Below are 6,670 nucleotides of genomic sequence, written 5' to 3'. Positions count from 1 at the left end.
ACCACAGGAATGGTTTCCTGGCGTGTGTAGGAGGTTCAGACCCCAGGCATTAGGGCTTCCAGCATAGGCAGAGATATTCCTTCTCCCCATGTCCCATTGATTCTAGGGCCACAGGGATGCCCACCCACAAGGGACCTATGGAAATATGAACATGTGGGTAGCAGTGGCAACCATGATTGGTTGAAGGACCTATGGAAATATGAACAGTGCAAGGAGCAGTGGCAACCATGCTAGCTGGAAGGTCCTTTAGAAGACACGCTCCCACCCCACCCCATCCTCCGCCACCAATTCTTGTATAATACAACAAAGAAGAGAGTCCCCCTAAGAGTAAATAGGATTGAGCTTTGCTTCATCTCAGTGCATGGAGAGGAGATTAGAATTTTAAGTTGTCACCCTTCCATAAACCTTCCTTGATATACACATGACACCGATGGCACAGCAGAGTAAATGCACACATTTTATTAGTAGTTAGGGTTTGGGACCAGGTCCAAGGAAGAAAGAATGTTGACCTTTTTAAGGTGGATGAAATCTCATGTGGAAATTGAAGGCCTCATTTCCTTTAGACTGAAGGCCAACCTAACTACCAATTGGACTCCTTCGTGGTTCCCTCCTTGACTTGCAACAGCTGCCTTGGAGGAGCAGAGAGCCTATGGAGAGCACACAGGAAGCAGAAGATTCCCAGGTGGGCTTGCCCCAGTCCAGTTCTCCTATTCAAACCACCCCTCCCATAAGCAGCAGCAGCTCCTGAAGACCTGCATTGAAGACCTGAACTGCATGCTGGACAAAGAAATTACACCTATCTGCTCTTGATCTTAAATTAGGCTCTCTCTCTTCTGGTTTCAAACTCCCCACATAATGAGAAACTGTGTGCATAAGACTTTAGTATCTAATTCTAACTCCTACAAGTTTAATTTTCAGTAATTCTAACTTCTAACATACAACATTTTGTTCATCAAATTACATGAAAACACTTGAGTTTGCTCACACACATAGAATTTTTTTTCCAACTGACCCACATACATAGATTTTAACACTGCATCCCTCGAACCAAGTGCAATGACCGATATGGCCCTCTCCTAGGGGGACAGACTGCAGAACAGTGGATCAAATGAGATAGCGGTTATTTTAGAGATATGACAAAAAAAAGAATAATTTCTAAATTATCAAGGTGTCATGGGGAAGGGAGGGAAGAGGAGGGAGGGGGAACATGAGGAGCTGATATCAGGGGCTCAAGTAGAAAGAAAATGTTTTGATAAAGATGATGACAACATATGTATGATGTATTTGACACAATGGATATATGTATGGATTGTCATAATAGTTGTAAGTGCCCCAATCACATACAATTTTAAAAAAGAAATTGCAAAGCTCAAAGCCAGTGACAACTATGGAAAAATGAAGAAATGTGAAGTGCAAACACCCCAAAGCTAATGTTTCTCAGAACAGAAAACGGACTAACTGTAGATAAATCATCAATGAAAGTTGTATAACACGGTTGTAAACTGTCTTTCAAGCATATAACTAAAAAAATACTGCACTCCCAACTCTTATCCCAACTGAGAAATTAAATGCTTACAAAATCAATTGACCCCCAACACCAGCAGGTGTGCCAAAGCATCTATTCGTTCCTCTCCTCCCTTTTCAGGTCTAGGCAGTTGGTGTTGGCTCTTCCTGATGTAGGTTGATGTTCAGGGTGTTTCTTCATTAGATGCTTGGAAGATCTTCTAGTGTGGCTATGGTAGGTATAACTTCTGCAACAACAATTGAGATGCGTGGAACTCAGATGAAAACGCTGGCCTACCCTAAAAATGTAAAACAACAACTACAAAAAACCATGAGCATAGTGGACCTAGAACTTTTTTTCCCAGTAAAGAAGATTCCGAACAGAGACTCAAGTTTATATCTCTGAAAACATATGGCTGGTCTCAGCCAAAGGCATGACATTTGGGGGTGTGGGGAGGAGGTTATTAAGAGAGGTAGAAGAAGAAGGAGATGGGGCGGAGAGGGAGCTTCTCTCAGGTATCAACGCTGTCAATAGTATTAGCCCTACGGAGGTTATACGAAAACAGAATGGACAAAAGCGTCACAACTTTAATACTTTTCCACGGTATAAAGCAATCACCATCACATACAGAATCAACCACGTGAGAATTGACATGGAATTAGGAAAAATCCTCCTTTTTTTCTTCGCTCAGTGTGTGTATCAAAATGTATCCCTGAGGCTCAGCAGAGAGGAACAGGGCCCACGGGTTACAATGTCTCTGTGGCAGCCTGTTGGGCCAGTGCCAGCCATAGGTGGGGAAGCCATTGAATTTGAAAGAGCTGCAAAGGAAAAATCCTCTTTTTAAGGAGAACATGGAAGTACTCAAAGTCAAAACTCAAACTCACGATCATGGAGTCAATTCTGAATCATGGTGACCTTATAGGACCGGGCAGAACTGCCCTTGTGGGTTTCCAAAACGTTAATGTTTACAAAGGTAGAAAGTCCAGTCACTCTCCCGTGGAGCTGCCTGGTGGTTTCACATTGCTTAATTTGCGGTTAGTCGTCCATCCCATAAGCACTATGCCCCTAAGGTACGCCTGCTTTATTGAAAACCAATGAGAAAGAGTATACAAATGTATGCCTTCGTGTGCAGTTGTGCGGGTGTGTGCCCAAAATGGTAAAAAGTGGCTAATTTGGGTAATAAGATAATGGATTGTTTATTTTTTCAAAATGATCGTTTAAGTGATCAATTTGTCTGTTCAGTAAATTTGTTCTTTCTTTTTTTATCAGAAATGAGTGTCAGGAAATTGATTTCTCTTTGAAATATGTTCCATTCCTACCTTTCTGAGATTAATGAAGAACTCGTTCTGGGTCAAGGCCACCACTATCACCAGCTGCGGAGATTTTCTCGGCCTCACCAGTGGTGGAGCCTTTCTCAGGTTCATCATCCGTGGAGACTTTCTCGGTTCATCTGCTGTAGCGACTTTCTCGGGTTCACCAGCCATGTTCTTACAGGCCATGTGCCAAAGGGAATTATTTGCTTTGCGTGACTCATAATGCCAGTTTTGATCATTGCTGCCCGCAACATGCTTTCCCTGGTGCTGAAATTCTGACGTGCTTTTCCAAGTTGCTTCTTTTGCCTTTTGCTTCTGCAGCGGCGGCTGCTTCTCCGTGTCTTCTTTCTCAGCATGATTTCTGTGCTTCCCCAGGTGGGCCATCACTTTGGGTCTTCTGGGACGTTCTTCCTGTCTGTGGCTTCTATTGTCCCCCACAGGAGCCATGTCATCATGCTTCCCTGTCCCTTCTTCTTAGTAAGGGCCATCTCCTTGAGCTTTGCTGAATCTTCTGCCTGGCTGTCACAACTGCTGTTCCCCAGGGGCACTATCCCCTGGGGGATGAAAGAAGCATGTCCCTGGCCATAGTATCTCCAGTCCCGCTGTGGGGCCATCGCCTGGAAGCCCATTGGAGCCCACATGTAAGGCTGGTAGCTCATCACTGGAGGGGCCTGGAATTGTGTTGCTGCTTGTTGTGTTTCTATCACCACAGCTGGGGATGAGTATTGTGTCACTCTCTACAGCACATTGGCTGGGCCTGGCTGTGGCAATGGCACTGACTGCTGGCTCATCTGAGGCCAAGAACTCGGTGGTCCTGGCATGTAGAGCATGGAGGGTGACACCGCTGTCGGGCTCTCCACATAAAAACTGCCTTGTGGGCCCAGGGCCATCAGATTTGAATATTGGCCTGAAGTCATGGGCATTGCTTCGGCACCAGGCGCCTGGATTTGAAGCATAGGCACCAGGCTCTGACCCAGAAAGGTCCCTTGGTTGGATCTCTCTATCTGCGGCCGCCATTTTATACAGAACATTGTGCTCAATCAGGGCCTGTTGTAGCTTAGACCACTCACAAGAGAGCCGTGTCTAAACTCTGCCTCCTTGTTCTCCGCGCTCAATCGCAGCACCTCTGCAGCCAGGGCCCCAGACTTCGCCTCCCGGTCATCCAGCTGATCTTGCAGCCACTGGATGTGGTGCGAGTGCTGGGCCTGCTGTTTCACAGCCCCAGCACAGCCAGCGACAGCGCGCTCCAGGCACAGACGCTCTTCAAGCGAAGGGGCACCTGGGGGTTCTCCATTATCAGGAGCAGCCGGTCCTCCACCTCCTCCAAGGGCAGTGAGCAGAAGGTCTCGTAGAACTCCGGCCCGCACCGTTCATGAGAATCTCATTTTTAATGAACTTGATGACCTCGTTGTGACGGAACCCACTCTCACGGTCCCCAAGCTCTACCGCCATGGCTCCTGCGGCCTAGTCAACCGATGCTCTCCACGTGTCGCCACCGGAAGGGGCCCGCCAATTAGCCAGTCCCTTGGCTCTTCCCTCAGTCCCAGTTGGCTCCTCCATCAGTCTTCCTTTCAGCCCCGCTGCCGAGTGACTTCTGGCCTCTTTTCCTCCTCCTTCCTTTTTCGCCCCTTTGACCTCCTCACGAAGACTGTAGCTGGCGCCTTCAGCTCGCCCAGGGACCTAGGATAATGGCGAAGTGGCGGCGTGCCATGTCACAAATCCGCTGCTGGGACTCCGTCACAGTTTGGGCCAGAGCGCTTCCTGTTCCGAGAGACTGTCCTAGGACGACTGGACAGTCCTGGGAAGAGCGCCGCCTGTTGTCAGAGCCGGCTGGGAGGCTCCTCCTAGTCACCTTCCTTAGAAGAGTTCACCGTGGGATTTCTGTGAGTGCTTGGAGGGTTTTGTTGCCAAGAGCTTCAGAATGATAGCACTCAGCCACATAGAATGAATGGGGGTGGGGCCTGGTAGTGAAGAATAGGTGGGTTCAAAGGAATTGCTCTTTGCTGCCCATTCCCATAACTGTCTGTCGCTACTTCAAACTGTCTATGCCTACACACTACAACTGAGTCGTTACAACCCAAAAAACCAAACGCCCAGAGAAGTGGGTGAAGGGAGACATTGAACAGTGAAAGACATTACAAACTAATAATAACTTATAAATTATCAAGGGTTCGTGGGGGCTTGAGAGGGGGGAGTAAAATGAGGAGCTGATTTCAAAGGCTCTGACGGAAAGCAAATGTTTTGAGAATGGTGAGGGCAATAAGTTTACAAATGTGCTTGACACCGTGCGTGTGTGTATGGATTGTGATAAGAGTTGTATGAGCCCTCAATAAAATGAGTTTAATTAAACGCACTCTATAGTGAGCCCTATAGAGCAGGATTGAACAGCCCCTGTGGGTTTTTCAGATTGTGCTTATTTAGAGGTGTAGAAAGCCACATCTTTCTCCCATGGCGCTGCGTGGGGGCTTTAGCTACGAAGTCTGTGACTAGAAGCCCCATACTGACCCCTACACCACAGGTGCTCCCTTTCCAACCTATAGGGACGCCAGACAGGCTTTCTGAGATGATAAATCTTAAAAGGAGCAAGCAGCCTCATCTTGCTCCCTGGATTGCCTGAAATTTTTGCAACACCCACCGTGTGCATTGAGTGCAGTGCTTAACTCCTGGCATCCCCAGGCCTTCTTTCAACCCTACCGAAAAACTGCAAACCAAACTCACTGGAATCGAGTCGATTCTGACTCATAGCTACCATATAGTTCAAAGTTGAACTGTCCCTATGTTTTCTGAGGCTGTAACTCTTATTTTTTTAATATTAATCACTTAATGGGGTCTCTTAAAGCTCTTATAACAATCCATACATCAATTGTATCAAGTACATTTGTACATATGCTGTCATGTTCAAAACATTTTCTTCCTAAATGAGTCCTTGGTATCAGCACTACTTTTTTCCCTCCCTCCTCAACTCTCTCACGCTCATGAACCCTTGATAAATTATTATTATTTTCATATCTTACACCATCCACAGCTTCTCTTCAGCATTTCTGTTATTCAACACCCTGTGGAAGGGGTGTTAGAAGTCTGTCCTTGCCATTAGTTACCCCTTTATCCCACCCCCCCTTTCTCCCTACTCTGATGGTATTGTTGCTCCAATTAGTGTTCTTGTGAAGATTTTCTGTCCTGGATTCCATGTATCAAGAACTTTTATCTGTACCACCGTACATACTCGGCTCTAGTCAGATTTTTAAGGTAGAACAGGGTCATGATCATGGCGGAGAGGAAGCATTAAAGAATTAGAGCAATGTGTGTTTTGTCAGTGCGATACTGTACCCTGACTGACTCGTTCCTTCCTTGTGACCATTCTGTGAGGGGATGTCCACTGTCTACAGATGGGCTTTGGGTTTCCACTTCGACCCCACTCGCTCACATCAGTATGATTTCTTTGGGCCTTCTGATAACTGATCCCTTATCCTGTCAAACCCTCGTGATCATACAGGCTGGTGCACTCCTTCGGCATGGGTTTTGTTGCTTCCTTGCTAGACGGACACTTACTTAAATTTGATTCTTGAAGACCCCAGGTGCTATAGCTGTTAGTATCAAGGCATCATCAGTTTTCTTCACCACATTTGCTAATGCACCCATTTTTTCTTCAGTGATCACTTTCTGATATAGGTGAGCTTCAAAGAATGCCAGGTCATTAGAACAAAGTGTTCTTGAATTGAGCCAGGACTTACGTAGAGGGAGGATGTCCATCTGCTACTTAATAATTAACATATAGATATATGTACAGACGTATCATTATATAATCATATAATTACATATATGCATGCCTGTATTTATGCCTCTATAAATGTCT

The 6,670-nt window shown here is 46.2% G+C and overlaps 1 non-coding gene across 1 annotated transcript; it reads right to left on the bottom strand.

Moving 5' to 3' along the window:
• Positions 1–2,192: 2,192 nt before the first annotated feature.
• LOC142435360 (small nucleolar RNA SNORA5) lies at positions 2,193–2,327 on the bottom strand. The gene has a single exon (XR_012781430.1). It is a non-coding gene; the product is annotated as a small nucleolar RNA SNORA5 (small nucleolar RNA).
• Positions 2,328–6,670: the final 4,343 nt, after the last annotated feature.

The sequence above is a fragment of the Tenrec ecaudatus genome, chromosome X, assembly GCF_050624435.1.
Source record: "Tenrec ecaudatus isolate mTenEca1 chromosome X, mTenEca1.hap1, whole genome shotgun sequence".
In the NCBI taxonomy this organism is placed as follows: Eukaryota; Metazoa; Chordata; class Mammalia; order Afrosoricida; family Tenrecidae; genus Tenrec; species Tenrec ecaudatus.
This window is presented reverse-complemented; position numbering and strand designations above follow the sequence as displayed.